General features: G+C 59.2%; 1 protein-coding gene across 2 annotated transcripts in view; it reads left to right on the forward strand.

The window, feature by feature from the left end:
- Nucleotides 1–18,442, forward strand: part of BCL9L (BCL9 like) — a gene marked incomplete at its 3' end in the record, with an annotated part of 65,893 nt that overhangs the window by 15,411 nt on the left and 32,040 nt on the right. The window contains exon 1 of one of the 2 annotated variants that reach the window (XM_082330763.1): nucleotides 3,511–3,566. The exons of the other annotated variant lie outside the window; for it this stretch is intronic. Of the gene's footprint in view, nucleotides 1–3,510; nucleotides 3,567–18,442 lie in introns of those variants that run through there. 2 annotated transcript variants of the gene reach the window in all.

Below are 18,442 nucleotides of genomic sequence, written 5' to 3' on the forward strand. Positions count from 1 at the left end.
TTAATGCTAGAGCTACCGCCAGCTCCCTGCTCTGTACCTACGTGGATCAGCAAAGCAGAGGGCTGCCCCTAAAACAGGCATTTCGCAGCCCCAGGCTCCTTTCCTTTATCCCAATTCATCTGTGCTTTTCCGTCTCCGGGGCCTCTGCTGGGGGTTGATCTGGGACTGGAGCGAGCCACTGGGGAAACGCTTCGCAAAGAGGCAGCTCTGGCTAACTGTGAGTCACATCATTAATTCCAGTATAGTTAATTGGACCTAATTAATCATATTCATAAGTGCAACAAGGGCCTTGCCCACGGGGGTCTTGCGAAGGTCTGAGCTTGGGGCTGGCGTTCCGGAGAGGCGATGGGGAACGATCAAGCCCCAGAGCCCTGGAGGCGGCTTGGGACCTGGCTCCCGGGTACTCCAGACGTCCTCATCCGCAGAAGCGCGACAGGACGAGGCCAATCCTTCCGGCCCTGCATCCCGGTATCCTCTGCATCCCACAGAGGCAGAACGTGTCAGGAGCCTCTGGGTGGCGGGTCCCAGTTCTTCCCAGGGAAGGCTGGAGTCACAGTTGCAGACACCTCTCTCTTGGCCCTTGTGTAGTTTGGAAGGGAGACTCTTGATTTCCTGGGTGTATGTTCTGTGGCCCAAAGGCAGGAAAGCTCCGCGCAAGAGGGGGGCAGGTAACAGCCAGTCTGGGTGTCTCGGCCAGGGGCTCGCTAACGTACTGACGTACTACGCAGCTCCAGGGATGAGCTGCTGCTGTCGTGGTGGTGGCGTTGGCAGAGGGAGGCTTTGAGGAGCTCCAAGGACTCTGCTTCCCCATCTCCTCCCCTCCCTGTCTCTCCTAGCGTGGGCGTAATGATAGAGGAGGGAAGGGGGAACTGGGAGTCGGAGTCAAGTGTAGGGAGGGCAGCTAGCCCGGCAGATGTTAATTAAAGAGAGAGGCTCAGCGCTGAGCTGCCGGCGGCTGGTCCTCCCGCTGACCTTTCCCAGTCTCGCTCTGCCGCTTTCATGTGCGCAGGCTGGGAGAGATGCGAGGGGCTGTGATGTAGAAAGCCCGGGAGGCTGCGGGGAAGGGAAGGAGCAGGAGGGAGAGGCAGCCAGAGGGCCTGGAGGACAGGTGGCTCCGCACATCCCCTCTGGAGGGAAGGAGCTGCCGGCCTGCCCCTGGCAGGGAGCTGTTGTGCCAGACAGCGGTGGCTGGGCACTGCCTTGAACTCGCTGCGCCCATGCCTGCCGTCTGCGGTAATGCGAGCCCGGTGCTGCTACTGGGAAGGACGAAAGCCTGAAAATACGTTGCTGCTTGCTGATGAGGCGCTTGGGAGCTTACGGGAGAGGCAGGGAGACGTATGGCCTCGCTGCTGCCTGGTCCCTGGGAGGGTACCTCAGGGTATGGCTAGGTGGCCGATGCAAGCAAGCGGCTGCCCACGCTCCCACCACGGCGCCCCGGGTCGGGGGGGTCCCCCACCGCCTCCGCTGCCGCCTCTGCCGCCTCATCTCCTGCCTCTGCTTCCCAGGGGCAGGGGTGTGTGTGTGTGTGTGTGTGTCCAGCTCTGGTAGTGGCTATGGATGCGTGCACATGGAGAGCGGGAGGGTGAAGGGTGTTTTCATTTTCAGCTGGGGCTGCCACTTCCCGCCAGCGGAGATGGATGGCTTGTCCCTGGGTCCCCTTAAGCTCTGCAATGCTCGGGGATGCTGCCAAGTGGTCCCTGCCTCCAGCCCTCTCTTCCCAGCCCACCCCCAAGCAGTTAGCGCGCTGCAGGCAGGAAGGTGACACATCCTGGTTAGGATGCTGCTGGCATCATCCAGAAGCGGGTGGACTGGCTTAACAGCCTGACGTGCGTGTGCGCTTGTGCGGCTCCCTTCTGCTTGTGAGGAAAGAGGGAGCAGGCACAGAGCACAGGCAGCCAGTGAGCCAGCTGTGTCCTTGCTCAGCTGCACGCTGCGCACCCATAGCAGCAGTGGCAGCGGCAGTGGCCCTGACTTGGGATGCAGCTCCCGAGGTGGGTGGAGGGCTGTGCTCCGGCCGCCCAGCTGAAGCAAATGGTGTATTTGGGATGGATGTTACTCCCACCTGAGCCTGCACCTGGCTATCCTCAGCCATATCCTCCCCTTCCTCTCTCTGCTACTTGGGTCTCCTTTGCCTCTTCCTGCCCCTGTGACTCCCACCCCGGTGTAGCTGTGAGTCACATTATTAATTCCAGTATAGTTAATTGGACCTAATTAATCATATTCATAAGTGCAACAAGGGCCTTGCCCATGGGGGTCTTGCGAAGGTCTGAGCTTGGGGCTGGCGTTCCGGAGAGGCGATGGGAACGATCAAGCCCCAGAGCCCTGGAGGCGGCTTGGGACCTGGCTCCCAGGTACTCCAGACGTCCTTATCCGCAGAAGCGCGACAGGACGAGGCCAATCCTTCCGGCCCTGCATCCTCTGCATCCCACAGAGGCAGAACGTGTCAGGAGCCTCTGGGTGGCGGGTCCCAGTTCTTCCCAGGGAAGGCTGGAGTCGCGGTTGCAGACGTCTCTCTCTTGGCCCTTGTGTAGTTTGGAAGGGAGACTCTTGATTTCTCGGGTGTATGAGGCTGTTGCTCAGGGCAGGAGGGCGGTCGATGCACGAGAAAAGTTGTTGGTAACGATAGGAAAATGCAGTCCTTCCCAGGCGCTGGGGCCAGCCCTTGTGCATCTCTGGTGCACGGGGTCTGGGAGATGCGGCAGAGAGGGCCTCAGGTGCGGGATCTTCCCCGCAGAGCGGGGCTCGTCCCTCGGCGCGACGGGATCGGCGGCTTGCGCATCCCGAGCGAGCTGGTGGAGCCTCCCCGTAGGAGGCCGCGGGCGACCCCAGAGCGGGCGCCGGGCGCCGTTTCCGGGCGGGGGCTGCCGGCGGCGGGGGGCGCCCGGGCCCCCGCCCCGGCCCGGCGCGGCGCGGTGCTGGTCCCCGGCGCGGTCCGGTCCGGTGCTGGTCCCCGGCGCGGTGCTGGTCCCCGGCAGGCCGCTGGGCGGCCGGCGGAGCGGCCGCGACCAGGAAGCGGTTAATCAGCGCGCGGGGCTTTTATTTTGACAGGGCAGCGCCTGGCTCCGCGCTCGGAGGAAAGTGAATGATCCTGTTTCTCCAAATGATTATTCAGGCTCCGGCGGAGAAAGGAGCACTCGGCACACGCAGCGCCTCGCCCCTCGCCACGGCGTCCCCGCCCGCGCCCGGGCCGCCGCGCCCGCCGGCACCGCAGCCCGCCGCCCGCGCCCGGCCGCCCGCCGCAGCGCGGGGAAGCCGCCCGCGGCCCGGGGCCGGGCGGGCAGCCGGGGCCCGCCGCCGCCGGACGCCCACCCCCGCCGGCGGGCGCGGGCCGGAGCCGCCGCCGGCGCTGCCGGCGGAAGGAGCGGCGCGGCGGGGCGGGGGGCTCCGCCGGCAGCGCCGCCGCCGGCCCCGGCCCCGCGCCCCGCGGCGGGCGGCCGAGCCATGAGCGCGGCCCGCGCCGCCGGCCCCGCGCCGCCGGCCGGCCCTCAGCAGCCCGCGGAGCCGCGCCGCGCCGCCCCGGCGGGCTCGCCCGGCCTGCCCTGAGCCGCGCCGCCGCCGCCGCCGAGGTGAGTGCCCCGCCGGGCCCGGGCGGCGGCCGCCCCGCGCAGCCGGCGGCGGCCGGGGCTGTCATCCGGGCGCAGCCCGGTAGGCGGGGGGCCGCGGTCCCGGCCCGCCCCGGGGAGCGGGGAGCCGCCGTGCTACAGCTCCCGGGGGGCGGCGTGGTCTGCGGGGGTGGGGGGGGCGGCGAGAACTTGGCGGGGAGACGGCGCTGGCCCCCGCTCGGCCTGCCCGGCGCTCCCCCGGCGGCTCCCCGCCGCCCGGTGCTCGGTGCTCCAGCCCGCTGTTGGCGGGGCCGGGCCGGGGAGGCGGGCTGGCTGCCCGGCCCGGGGCTGTGCTGTCAGCGCTCCCGCTTTGCTCGGGCACGGCTCGGACGTCGCCCCCGGTCCGCGTGGCCCGTCCCGCTTCGCTCTGGCGGTGCGGGGACCGCTCCTCCCGGGTCCGCGTAACCCACCGCCGCGGCCGCCGGTCGTTCCCCGAGGGCCAGGGAGCCTCGAGTGGGGCTCCGCTCTAGATGCAGAGAACTTACTTGCGCTGCACCCCGTTTTACCTGGGCTGCTCTCGATTTTGCAAGGTGTTATCGGTGCTCTTAAAGCCCCAGGGAGGATTGGAACTGGGATTCCTGTATCCGGACTCGCCGCCTTTCACGTGGGGTTTGAATAAACGCTCCTGTTGGAGCCCATCCTAGATGTCAGGGGAGACCTCTCCCCTCTCTTTGCCGTGTCCTACTCGATGGGCTCCTGTGCTCTCCTGAGGTCAACTGGGCATGTGGTCGGCTTGGAGGAAAAAGGGGGGAAACACCGTACGTGCGGGCTTCCCTTGCACGCGGAAGGGAACCGGTGTAACAAAACCTTCCCTGCGTTGTATTAGGGACGTGTCTTTAGCAGGTGGTGAACTTGTCCTAGCCCCGCTCTGCTAGCAACCACTTGCTGGAGTAGAAATGTGAGAAGGATGCATATCTGAACGCATAAGTAATGCTACGTGACAGGGCAGGCTGTTGTGTTGTTGTGCGCGGCGTCTGCGCGCCTTGGGGGAAGCGCCGTTTGACAGGGTGTCGGGCTGCGGCGTCATACGGTTGTGTCCTGGCTGCGTGAGGCAAAGGGCCGCCGACAGCGTGGCACGGAGGATAACTGCGCACCTTAGGCTGCGGTGCCTCCCCGCAGAGCGGTGTTGTGGGAGACTTAGTGGCGCGCTCTTGACCCGCGGGATCCGCGCTGCGAACGTGGCTGCCGCTCGTTATCCTGCCCAAATGCTGTTTCATGCCAGGCACGCAGTAATGGCATGCAGCTCCTTCCAGCCGTCAGTCGCCAGGTCTCTGCAAAGGGATGTGCGCGCGCCTTGTTTTGCTACTTTGGCGGCAGGAGGGATAAGGAAAGTGACTCATGGAGGAAGCGATTTGCCCAAGGTCGCACGGCGAGTCTGTGTCAGTGCTGAAGTGAGACCTTCTTTGACTCCGGTGTCTGTGATAACGCTGGCTGCCGCCACACGTGGGTGTACAATACACACCCACGGCTGGTACCAGTGCAAAAATCACCAGGTTGACATGGTTGCCTGATTCTCTCTGTCTCCTTGGTAGAAAGATGAGCGTATCACTGTGCTGTCTCTCCAGCAATTGTCTACTCCGTCGAGGACTTCTTCCAGAGCATTCACACCCTAAATGCTCTAGAACCTTTTTGTCTGTTTTTTAATCTGTGTTTTGCCATGTAAGGTGGGCAGATGGCGTGATTGGTGCCTCCCTACCACCCTGACCTGTATCTTCATTACCTAGAAAATCCGTCCGTGGTGTTTGGTACTTTTTGCAGTGGAGTCTTATAGGTGTTACTACGTCTCCCTGCCCCGAAAGTCCCTTTCCTCTTTCCAGAACCCCCACTGGAAAAAAAAAAAAAAAGGCAGCAGCTAAAGGAAGCTTACTCAGAAACTCGAAGCCACGGTTGTTGTTCAGTTGAAGAAAGTAGAATAGTTATGTTTTGTACTTTAAAGCCCTCCACCTTTTGCATCTCGCCATGTTGCGGTTGGAAGGAGCCTCTCTGGCCACTGCGTGACAGAGGGGACAGACCGCTGCATGAAGTGACTGGGCCATTGCAAAGCTGGAAGTACGGAGCTCGCTGGGCTACGCTGCTCCAGGGCAGCTGCTGAGGACGCGCTGGAGTTGTGCTTCAGCTCCAGGCTAACGCCATCCTGTAGAGCTGCGGACCTTGCTTGTGCCGGCTTGGAGTCCCTGAGGTCCAAGCTCAACTCAGCCTTTGACTTTTCTATCGAGTCGTCAACCCAGCTGGCATCACGTCCTCCGTGCTTGCTGGTTTTGGGGGAAAAAGCTTTGCCTTTCCTTCTCCCCGCTGCTGTTCTTTCCTGCTGAGGCGCTGTGAGCGCTCTCCCTCCCGGCAGCGCTTGCTGTGCAGAGGGGTGCGGAAGGGAGCGGTAGCTAGAGAGGAGGCTCTTGGTTCCCCCTGCGGGGAGCATCAGCTGTGTCCCAGCCAGCGGCTGTTTCTTACTGCTGTGGAGGCGTTACTCTTCGTGGCTTACTCCGGTTGTCCTCAGTTGGTTGCAGAGTCCCGAGTAAAAGATGGGTCCTGGGATTGTTTCCCGTGCCCCGTCTCTTGTCGGTACAGCGTCTGGTTCAGCGTTGACTTCGGGACAGCCTTTGCTTCTTTGCGCTGTCTTAGGTGATTGTGTCAGGCTTGGCTGCTGCTAAGAGTAAAAGTTTGTAGCCATTGGAGCGCTCGAGGATGTGTCTGTGTCCCCCCGAGGTCCAGATGTGCTCTTGCTGGCACTAGTTGTGTATTCCAGCTGCTGTGATGGGTTTTAATCTGCTTGGGTCTAGCCATTTCCTGGGGATGGCACAGGCTGGCTTCCAGCTCTTAATTCCTTAGGGCTCCATCCAGTTTTAAATACCCCGCCTGACAGATCTCCCAAGCAGGCCTCTTCTCGGGGGGTAACTCCCCCGTGGAAAAGCACAAGTTTGCTGTTCCTGTCCGAGAATGCATCGGGGGTCTGCTCCGCCTGTGAGCCTGCTCCTGAGCTGCTGTCACTGCCTCCTCCCAGGGATGCCAGCCGGCCCCCATAGCCTTAGCCGAGCAGAAGCCCAGAGCTTGCCCTGCAAATGTCATTTTCCTTGTGCTGTTGCTCTTTTGGCAAAGACACAGCGTCGCGCCAGTGCCCTGGACGAGGGGGAGCACAGGAGAGTTGTGCTACCTTTGTGCATTTGGCATTTACTTTTGGCATTTTTCACAGGAGACGTGGTACGTAGATGCATGGATATATGATATAATGAAGGATAGAGATACCGTAGCGATATGATGTCCAGGTGCAGCAATATTTTGTCAGTGTTGTTTAAGCTGCACCAGTGAAGCGCTAGGAGGATTGCCAGCATGACTCTTCTGGCAAATCAAAATCTAATGCAGGTCAGGACTCGGTGTCACTCAGCTTTCCTTTCCTCCCAGGAAGACGTTGACTGGCAAATGCGTTTTCTGGTGATCTCACGCGTGGTTCCATGTTTCCAGGGGGTGTGGGAGCTTTGGATACTGACTTTATGTAGTCGATCTCCGTGAGGTTAAAACTACCCTATGAGGTTTCTTGTAGCACTGAAGCTGTGGATAAATACACCCCTCTTGGAGCAAGGGGCCTAGGAAGCATCGCAGCCGCTTTGCTTCTCAGTTGTGCGTTTCCAGCAGCTCTGTGCGGTGGAGGGGGTGAGGATGGCCGAAACGAGATTCCTTGATTCTTCCCGACTTCTATTTCGAAGTTGCGTGCTACTTTCCGGCAGGTCGGTATTTGCCTCTCTGGTTTGGCTTCCCTTCTGCGAGCACCACCCCGAGCAGCCCCGGGGTGGAAGGTACCCAGACGCTGTTACCAGAGGTTGTTGGGGATGGTTTCTGTCGCTGTATTTTGCCCTTCCTTGGCCTCTCCCCGGGAGGCAGCACCAGCCAAACCACATGGCGTGGATGAGAGGCACCTTCCTTCTTCCCTGGTGCCTGTTCCAGGTCATCTGCTTGGCACCAGGCCCTTCCTGGGAACGGGGCGCTGGTTTTGTTTTCTCCCTACCTGGTTTTCTTTGAAACTCAAAGGTGGAGAGGGTGATGAATTTTGTTCTAATTGGGACTGGTTCACAGTGGCGTTTGCAGTTGCCACAGGGCCATACTCAGCAGGAGCCAGCGTAGAGGAAGCAGTTAGTGTCACTGGCGCCTGCTTTTGATTTAAGGGAGAGCCACGCCGTATATGGAGGGGTGGCTTGCCAGGAGCCCTGCGCGTTTCCCGCGTCCCTGGCGAGTGGAGCTGTGCTTGTTGCTGCCCTGGGCGGCCTCGTCCCTGGTGTGGCAGGAGAGGGAGCACCGGACACCTCGGCGTGGCTATCCCAAGCCTGCACCGAGCCTTGGAAATGGGTGTGCTGCTGTTGGGCATCCTGCCCGGCTCCGAGTCCTGCTTGCTTGGACCCGATCCTCCCTTCCCAGCTTGCCCTCCTGCTGTCCCTCTTCCACAGCATGGGGTGGGCTGTCAGAGACAGGCAGCTCCCCAACAAGCAGGGTTGCCTTGATGCCGGCTGCGGCCCTCCGCTGGAGAAAGCAGCGTGAGGACGATGGGCTGCGGCACCCTGAAGAGCCAAGGGGGAACCTGCTCTGCTCTCGCCAGGTGCGTGTCCAGGCTGGGTGCAGCCAGTGGGATGAGCTTTCTCAGCTCTTTCTGGAGAGATGGGCTGGTTCTTCGGCAGCTGCTGGTGTCTGGGTGCAAGTGGCTCCCCTGTATCCCGGCATCCTTGCTGGATTGCCAGATGGGTGCATCAGGCAGTGGTTTCCAGCCCCTCTGTGCTGCCGGTGATGGGAGGGCAGGGCCTTCACCTGGCATCTCATCCTGCTGCGTCTTTCTGGGCAGCTGCAGGCAGAGGAACGTGCTAGCTGTGCCTGGGTGTCTTTGGGAGACCGTGCTTCCCTGACACGGGCAGATCGTCTGCCAGCTTCAGCCGGAGCTGCTAGGGGAAATGGCACTTTGTCTCTGGGTTTTGCTTCTACCAAGAGTAGGAGCTAGGTTTGGGGTTAGTTTTTTTTCAGCTGCGACTCAAGATGTCTTGAATCCCAGCTAGGGGATGATGGGGAGCCTCTTCTAATGCTGGGGTAATAGCCTCAAGATGGCTTTAAGACTGGGCTGTGTGCTGTGCCCAGAGGTGGGGCGTCACCCTGTTTGGTGAGGAGCTCTGCTGGAGCCAAGTCCTGGGCCAGAAGCCAGGTTTGTGATCCATGCCAGAGAGGGCGAGACTTGGAAAGTGAAGCAGATCTCCTTCTGTGTGAGAGATGGCCTGAAATACCAAGCAAAACCACAGAGTGCTCCTTGTTCCTGCCTATGCCTACTGGTCTTCCCTCTCCCTGAAGTATGTGGGAGGCCACGGGACGGATCTGCTAGGGAGCAGGAGGGTTGCGCTCCTCGGGCCCCTCTGCTCCAGCCTGTCTCTTTGGGCTGCTGGTTGGGTTGCGTTTTGATTTGGTCCCGTCCCCCCCCCCCCCCCCCCTTTTAATGCTGCTTTTCTCGTCGCTGTATCTTCCCTCATCCATCCTTGCTGCTACTGGTTTGAGGACCACCTCTTTGCAGGCGGGCTGTCCAGAGCAATGCTGTGTGCGGTTGCGTTGCTCCTTCTGTCATGCCTCAGCTGAGCAGCTTTCCTTTTCCTTGCTGGGCTGCTTACTGCAGTGGCCGAGGAGAGGAGCAGGCCAGGATACGGTTTACAGACTCTGTGCTGCTCGAAATGTAAGCACAGGAAGTGCCAGGCTCTGCTGGGGTCTGTGCGAGCAGCGTGGCTCCTGCACGCTGGGTGTCTTGCAGCCTCTGGCGGTAGTGATGCTCTGCACTGTCACAGGCCAGAGGAGGTTTCAAGCGCTCTGCAGCAGCAAGGGCTTGGTTTTTTCACCTCTGAAATAGAGACTGGGAGGAAAAGTGAAAGGAAATGACTTGGCCAAAGACAGGAAGGGAATATGGGACAGAGCTAGGGCCAGAAGCCAGGATTCCTGGTTCCTGCTCATCGCTCCACTCCTCCTCAGCTGCCTCTCTGGGTCTCAGCCTCCTATTTGAGTTCAGGCGTAAGGGGGCTTTTCCAGCCCTCTGAGAAGCTGGAGGTCAGGAGCCTCTCTCGTGAGATATCCTCAATGCTCGGTGCATCTGTGGGCTTTCCAGTCCCCGAGTGTCTCATCTCAGTGCCTCGTCTCCAGGATTTGCCCAGCTGAGAAAACTGTAAGTTAGAAAGCTATGACTGCTGTGGTTACAGCAGAAGTCGCAAACCGTGTCCTTGGCTAGTAAGTGAGGCGTCTGGTTCTCCAAGGAGCACCCTGCTCCTCGTCCGATGTGCGCTCTGCAGGGAAGTGCCGTTCTCCCAGAACGCTGTACCCTTGTTTGGAGGGCCGTACCCAGGTTTCTCTTAAGGGTTTAAGTTAAGGGAAGCTGTTTCTCTCTGCTTGCCACGTGTCCCCTCCTGAAGGTGGCTTTGTGGACAGTCTTCCTTGACTTGCCATTCAGGGCTTGGTAACTGTATGATGGGGTGTGCGTTGGTTGCCTCGTTCTGCAGGCAGGGACTCTGTGGAGCACTGCAGTCTTCCTAATAGAAAATACATTCTTAATACCCTCTTTGGAAGAAAGATCCTGCTAAATAGCTGTGTATCAGTGAACGGTTGTGCTCCCCTTCAGATGGGAAGGGGTTTCACCAGTGGGTGGAATGACTGTTGCTTCGTTCTGCTGTTATGCAGTGCTGGGCTCTTGGCTTCTTGGGAAAGGCACAGTGTGAGGCTGCAATCGGTAGAGGATGCTGGCTTATAAAAAGGTGGTTGCGCGGGTCTTGGGTAGCCACGCGGTAGGTCTCCTGCAGCCCTGGCAGTCCGTGGGCTCAGGGCAGCGAGGAGCTGGATGGGGAGCTCCGAAGGGCAGTAACCGAGAGCAAGGGCTGCATCTCTGGGTGACTCTTTCCGACAGCAAGCTGGCCAAGGCTGTGGAAACCCCTGCAGCACTGGAGCTTTCACCACTTCCTCGGCAGGATTCGTTCCAGCACCGGTCTGCAGCGGAGGATCGGGCCAGACAGGGCCTGAACGGAGCGGGTCCAGCCACAGGCGAGCCTCAAGCGCGGCAGTCAGGCTGGGCTGAAAGCTGCCTGTGTCCTGCCTCTGTGCAGCCTTGTTTGAACTTTTCTCTGGCAAGGAGCAAAAGGAACCGGGGAGACCTAGGGCTGGTCCAAGCAAGTTTCCTCTGCTCTCCCCGCCCCCAGATGCAACGGGGGGAACGGCAGCAGCTCCAGACTGCCGTCCTGGAGCGGAGCAGTTTGGGGGGGCCTCAGTCACGACAGCTTTTGAGCAAACGTTTTTTTGCCTTTGGTGTTCCCTGCCTCTTGGGCTGCGACGCAGGGAGGGGGAAGTGAAACTGTGGTTCAGAACAAGCCCTCTGGATGGCAAAAAAATTGCTGAGTAGCCGGTTTCCAGGTTGCAGAGGTCCTAGCCAGGGCCTGGCGCGGCTGCCAGAAGCAACAGGCTTGGAATTTCCTCCGCCTGGTGCCAGCTCCTCTTGGGCTGGCCGCAGCACCTCTGCTGGGGCCGGGGCTCCTCTCGAGCCCCGCGAATGGGGCGCTCCCGGAGTAGGGGTTACACCGGAGCTGGAGCTGCCCCCCCTTGCTCTCGCAGCCTGGTTTCTATTTTCTTTTCCAGGGTCCAAGCTGTTTTGAATTATGCAGCCTGCGCCTCCCGCGGGGCTCCTTGAGCAGCCGCCTAATGAGCTGAGCTCCTGACAAACTTTGCTCTGGCTCTGGCTACGCTTGGAAAATTTTACAGCCTTTTCAGAAAAAGGAAATGCCAGGAAAGGCCTGTCTCTTCTTATTTTTATGAGGGGGTCCCAGTTGAGAGGGGGCGAGATGGGTTTGGAAAAGAAGACAGGAAGGATTTTGTATACTGTGGTATATAGGCTTTCTAGCGATCGCGGCGAGCGGGCTCAGTGCCTCCTGCCGGAGCTGGGCACAGCACGGGGCAAGACCCGCAGGGCTCTCGGAGGGTGCGCAACGGACCCAGGGAAGCCGCGACTCCTCTTCTACGGGGAGGTGGTGGTCTGCATCTTCCCTCCCAGCTGCCGGCATAGCTGCTGGCTGTTTAATCTTTGCTAATTATGCTTTTTCTGAATGGCAGTGGTTTTATTTCTACTGCGGTTGCAGGCGGAGGCTCCCGCACGTGGATGCGCTGCATGTCGGTCCGCAAGGCTGGTGGGAAGGACCGCTGCCGGATGCCGGGCTGGCGGTCTCCCCGTCACGGGGGACAGCAGAGTGCCCAGGCAGGGTGCCTGTGGGCACAGGGATGTAGGAACGCAGGTGCCGTCAGCACAGTGTTTGACCCGAAAGGGAGAGTCTTGTGTAATTTGCCCCTTTGGCTGAGCAACCATGTGACAGTAGGATAAACCGGAGCACAAAATAAGCTGTGACTTTCCTGCCTTCCCTTGGTAAGACGGTGCTGAGAAGGGAGCCGGGAGCCCTCGGTTTTGGATAAACGCCCCTTCTGGGAGGTGCTGAAGGTCTGCCCTTGTATTTGCCTGGTTTCGCTCAGCAGAGCCCACCGATCGCGACACTGATCTCCCGACAAGCACTTCTGCCCGGAAAGGCACTGGCGGTACGGGCTGGTCCTTGCCATCCTCCTCACGTGTCCTCACAGCGTCCCAGATCCCTTTCCAATGGTAAACAGGCATCTGCGGGGACTGGGACGGGGGTTTTGGTTGGAGCCTGTAAAACCGCAGCGGCCTGGGGAGCTGTGGAGCTTCTCCAGCGGGAGGGATCGAGGTTTCTGTGCCGTCCGTAGGCATCAGCTGCTGCCAGTCGTGGTGGATGAGCATCAGACGTGGGCAGCGATGGCCCTGGGTGGAAGGAACCTCGCGCCGGTCCTGCTTTGAGGGCTTTGCCTGTTACGCCTGTCAGGAGCGCAGCCCTGGATAGCTATTTGATTTGGCAGCCTGCGCAGGCCTGGCAGCCCTCAGAGTGGGATGCGGGCACCGGAACTGTGCCCTCCTCTCCCTTTTGTTCGTCACTCCACCTATTCCCAGCTTTCTGCTGTGTTGGGCGGGAGAAAGCACCTTCCCGGGGCTGCGTCCCCTCCTCCACCTGGAAAATGAGTGATATGTCCCCTTTCCTTTCTCGGGGCTCACGGGCAGAAGCTGAGATTGCGTTTGACAGTGGAGGCCAAGCGCCTTCGCTCTGCTGCTGGGAAGTACGAGCGCAGCTCCCCTGTTGGCTTCTCGCAGAGATGAGCTTCTCTGTCCCGGCTCGATCTCGGAGCTCGAAACACGTGGGGAGCTGCTGGGAAAAGTGTTCAAAAAAGAGTTAAATACCTTTTTGTTGTTATTTGTTTCTGTGGTGCCATCTGCGTATATCCGTTTCAGAACGGCTGAAGTGGATGCTTTTTGTCCCCTTTAATTAGTTTCCTAATTGTCAGTGGGGAATCCTGTTTCACATGAACTTGACGCTGCAAGAGACAAGTCCAACGCCCCGTTTGTCGTCTTTGCTGTGAGAACGGTACAAACCCAGACGAAGAACAGATAAGTGCAGCAGCGTGGCTGTAATCCAGTCGGCAGCACCTTTCCTCCCCAAATGTTTCCACACGCCAGCGGTTCAGTAATGATCTGCCTAGGTTGCCCACCTCCATTGGAGAACTCAGTGTGAGTTTTGCTCCCCACTCTTTTTTAAAACTCTCTTTTAGAAAAATCACAGCATTCAGTGTTTGAATCTGTTTTGGAGCCTGTTTCAAAAAACAAAACCAAGCAAACAAAGCCCCCTCCCAAACCCCAGACCTGCTTTTGCTCGGTGGAGGTCAGTTTCATGAGTTGAAATTGCAAACGTTTTGTAACTTTTGTTACTTTGCCTTAAGCGGAACTTCAACAAAGAAGTGTCCTGCCACTTACAGATATTTTGCTATAAATGTAATTTTAGCCCTGACTTTGCAGGTGCGCGTGTTGTTTTAGTCATTTACCCTCCTAAGCGTTTGTGTGATCAGGACCTTACGTGTAAGTGACTGCTCCCCAGCCCGCGCAGTGCTTTTGAAATATTCGGAGGGACTCAGCTACTGGTGGCAAATGTTTATCGGTTAGTTTGTTATGCTTTTTAATCACAAGTGATTTCACAAAGACCTAGTCTAATTAAAATGTATTACTTATGTTAGTAGGGTTTAGACTTCTTCTAAGGGCTCCGGTTGTTTTTCTGATGCTGGTATGGACCCCTATGCAACAGATCTAAGGCTATTGCAATAATAGGCTGCCTTTCTTAAGGACGTTCCCCCGAACTCCCAGCAGTAGCCCACAGGCCCTAGGAGGTCCAGAGTGGGTAGGTTTAACAGAAGTGAAGCAAACCAGCCGCCCTAGGATTTCCTAGTTCTCAGGCCGATGCCGGCAGTGCCGTGCTCCGAGCCCTTTCAGTGGAAAGGGACGATGTTGGCATCCCTCAGGGCTGCTGATCCCTGTCTGGGTGATGGCGAGCTTTGTATTCATCACGCTGCAACCAGATGGGGAGGTTAATTGCTTTGCCCAACCTCAGGCTGAAACAAGACTGCGGAAGAGGGTAGCTGTAGTTGATGGTTGGTTAGTTGGAAGGGGAGAGAGGAGAGGTGAGCATGTCCAAGAGTAATGGCATGTTTTGGGGTTGCCCTTCCTCCAAGACCTGATCCTGAGCACGTTGGATGGCTGCCGTTTCGGTGTTTGTTCTGTGGCTGTTCCTGGCTGCGGGTGGTGCAATGGCTGGGCCTGTGGTTGCTCTTTGCAGTATATTTGGAAAAGCTATCGGGAGCATGCAAAGAATTGATCTCTCTTGGAAGCTGATAGAAGAATCCCAACGGCAAACATGGCAGGAGGCCAGGCTCTTACTTCTCTTGCTACCTCCTTGCCTCCCCACTGGGCACAGGCGTTGACGCGCCTGGTGCGGCTCCGTTGTCCTACTTAGCAGACTCAAACTCGGGTCGTGTGCAAGTGGCTCAGCTTGAGGTGAGAGCCCAGCCGTGCTCCTGCCAGATGTGACACGCTGATGGTCAGGGGAGGGACGAGGCAGAGCTGGGACCTGGCTTCAGAAGAACACGTGCCGTGCAGGCTCCCTTCTGCACGGAAGGTGTGCATCCACGGGGTCCTCCCTGCTCTGGAGAGCCGCGGCTAATGGCTGACCCTGGGCTTGGGAAGGAGGAGATGTGTGGGGGAGTTGGGATTGCAGCGTGAAACAGCAGGGAACCTGTGCATCGCCCTTGGCCAGTAGACTAGTCTAATGCCTCGTCTGATTTCCATATCAATTAATTTTTATTTTAAGAGGACTCAAGTGGACCCAAGTGCCAGACCGCATCTCAGTATGCTGGAGGAGGAGCCCAGGAACTGCTTGATTTGATCTGAACAACAAGCCTGGGGGTGGTATTGCTTAATGAGCCAAAGACCCCTCTGGCTGAAATCAGTTCCTTTCCATCTGAAATGGGCAAGTGCCGATTTTTCTGGGGGGTTTAAGGTCCCTTTGAACAGTCCAGGCAGTGAGTGAGTGAGAGAGGGTCCTGTAGACCCTGGTGATGGTCAGGATGCTGTCTGACGGGAGTATGGCTCGCCTAGGACCTGCCGCTGCCCTCGGGTGTCCCAGTGCCACAGGACCAGGACCAGCACAGGAGGTGCTGCTCCCCGCCACTGTACATCTAGTCAGACCAACGCTGCCTGGCTCGCCGTATCCCAGGTGCGGGACCAAACCTGTGGGAGAAGGGTGGTTGCAGGGTAGCTGCTGGATGCAGAGCTCCCCTGGTCGGCCTCACTGCTGTGGGGTGGGGAGGAAGCCAACCTCCCCTGCCCAGAGGCAGGAAACGAGAACCACGTGGGCTGCCTCGGAGCCCCACCGGCACCTCGCACTCGCACCGAAAGCAGCGCAGCTGGGCTCAGGCTCGCTGGCTGCCCACCGCAGCGCTGGTGGCCCTGTTCTGTGTCCTCTGTTTGCAAAGCAGGGGGGGAAACGTAGACCCCCCTCGGTGGGGGGGTCCTCCCCTTTTGGCTCTGCTGCACCAGTGCTCCAGTGCCCAAAGCGGGAGGCTGCAGCCAGAGCTATTGGGCTCTCTTCCTCTTTCTGCTGGGAATCTGCTGTGCATCCATCCTCAGGTACTTGTCTGGGCTCTGGCTGTCAGTGCCCGTCTGTCGTGTATGCCAGGAATAAAGGCAGCTCCTGGGCTGTAGCACACTGCCTTCGTCCGGGCCCCCGTAGCCGGACTCGGCCCCGGCGCGATGGCTGTGCTGGGGTTTGCAGCCACCGCTGCTTCCCCGGGAAGAAGGCTCTTGCAGTCTTCATGGCAGGGCTTTTTCCTCCTGTGTTCGAGGTCTCTCGACAGTCATCCTAAGGTCTTCCTCTGACCCCCAGCTGGGGTCCTGGGACTCCCACTTCCCATCGCTGAAGTAGTGGTTATTGCAGGGAAAGGCAACGTAAGCTTTCTCGGCAGACTCTGTCGTGTTTGTCCTGTTCAATTACAATGCAGCAGCAGTGGCACCAGCCGCCGCCTTCCTCCCCTCACTGGGCTGGAGCGCTGCAGGCTCTCGGCAAATGCTGTCTGCGGACATCTGCTGCCTCCTCCCCCACCGCCTCCTGGCAAGCAGCAGCAGCTTCCCAGCGAACAGCCTGCTCTTTGCATCACCCCCCGCACGCCCGACCAAAGCTCCCTTCTGCTCTTACAGGCTCCTTTGCAGGACCTTGAAATGGTGGTTTCCCTGGTGCTGGCTCGGCTCCAAGCAGCCTTCCGTCTCACAAGACCGTAGCTGAAAAAAAATCAGGGTGCCTGATGGAGAGGAAAGGCTTATTAAAGGTGATGCTTACCCGGTTCTGGCTCGTGATTCAAACAGGCAGCCCTTTCCTTGGCAGGTCTCCAGCCAGCGCCTGGGGCCTGAGGCAGGCGCGGAGTCTGGGGCAAAAAGCTCAGAGCTGTTTGACTGAAGCAGATGCAGCAAGGTCAGCTGTGAGCTGCAGCCCTGGTGCCAGCACTGGATGCTCTGGTCTGATGTCTGGCTCAGGCCTGTCCTGCGCAGCTGCGGGGGGCAAAGTTCGCTATTCCAGGTATTCATCTGGCCCCTTCGGGGAGAAGGGAGGTCTCTTTCTTTCTGCTGCAGCCGAGCGGTGGGATGATGTGCTCCTTGGGTGCAGAGGGCAGCAGGGCTGTGGCTTTCTGCCTCCTGAGAGTAATCCCCAGGCTCGGTAGCCCTGCCGTCGTGGCAGCAGGAAGCACCCTGCAAAGTGGCTTTTCTGTGGCTTCAGCCTCTTGGCGCTGCTGCATCAGGTTCCTGTCTGTGCGTATGCGTTTGTCACCAGAAAGCGTGGCGGTAGCCTGAGAGGAGATCTTTACCCCAAGCCCAGCCAGTCCCCCAATACGACAGTCGTTGAGGTGCCCTGGCTGCACCTCGTGTGCTTCTAGCCTGGGGGCTTCTCCGGAGGTGAGAGTGGAGGAGCTGGGATGGATTGAGCGGAAGGATTTAATGAAGAGGGCATGGAGGGGGAGCACAGCAAACTCCTTTCTCCTGAAACGGGTAAAGCAGTAGCTGGGAGCATGAAGGCAATGCCGGGCTGTGATCTCGGGGAAAGCCCAGAAGGAGGGCTGAGGTATGTGGATTAGTCAGAAGAGATGGTAGAGGATGAAAGAGGATTCAGCAGCTCTGACTGTAAAGGCAGTTTGGAAGAAGGAGCTGGAGGGATTGCAGGTGGGACTTGAAAACAGGAGCTTGGAAAGATGGCATAAACGAAGCCGGTGGGGAAATTTACTGTTTTGTACCTGGATCAGAAAGATGCAAGCGCAATTTGAAGGGATTTAGACAAGAAGGCACAAGTCTGTGTTTGGAGGGAGAGGGATCATCTTCTTCGCTGTGACCGTCTTTGTGGTGGAGGGGTGCAGAGGCACAGCCAGATCCCCCCTGCCAGCTTGGAGGAAGTGCGGTGTTACGGAGGAGCATTGCTTGGCATGCGGTTAATTGACAGTAGGTTCTGGCCCCCCTCTTTGGTTAGTAAGGCTGTGGTCCGTGCCCGTGCCAGGCGTCGAAGAAGTGGTAGCAGGAGAACTGGGTGACTGCCACCGGAGGAGCCGGTGAAATTATCTGAGTGCCTGTGAAGGATGTGGCATAGAGATGGGAGCTGCGGGGCTGGGCTGGGGCCGGGTGTCTGCCTGACAGCGAGCAGCGAGGCTGGCGGCTGCACGGCGAGCAGAGCCGAGGCTCTGCGGTGTCACCAGCGAAGGGCCCTGGCATACCCGTTGGCACGCTTTCGGGTGCCGGTCTGTGGCAACTGGGACCGGTGCTGCTGCACGGAGGGGAAGAGCCTAGAGCAGATCCGGCAGCCAGACCCGAGTCGAGTGCTCGGGTCTCCTGTTTGCCTGGGCAGTAACCGCAGGCCCCTCCTCCTCCTCCTCCCCGGCGCAGCGCTGAGCACGAAGGAGATGAAGCGAGGGAAAGATGGGGCATGCGTCTGAGAGGAAGATGAGAGATGCCGCTGAGAAACAGAACTGAGCTCCCTTCCTCTTTGTGTGCTGGCGGATACTCGGTGGGGTGGGGGCAGCGGGGCTGGGCTGCAGGCCAGAAACGCTCGCACACATCCCTGGGAGAGGAAGCTGAAATGCTGCAGGAAGCCATGCTCTCGCCTGCACAGGTGATCCAGAGCCGCTGTGTCGCAGGGGTGGGACAGCAAAGCCATGCCTCCCCCAGCCAGCCGGACCCTGTCCCACAGCCCAGGAGGAGGTGGCTAAGGAGATAAGGGAGCCCTGGCAGGCAGCCTTTAAAGCCCCTGCCCCGGGGAATGGGAGCATCACCAGCAGCTGGAGGCAAGACTGGTAGGTCCTGGTGTTTACCCGATGCTGAGGAGAAGCAGAAGGTGCCACGTAGAGGCCGGTCGTTGCCTCCCCCAGGAGATCAGCGGGGA

Source organism: Platalea leucorodia (assembly GCF_965183815.1).
Source record: "Platalea leucorodia genome assembly, chromosome: 20".
Lineage (NCBI taxonomy): Eukaryota > Metazoa > Chordata > Aves > Pelecaniformes > Threskiornithidae > Platalea > Platalea leucorodia.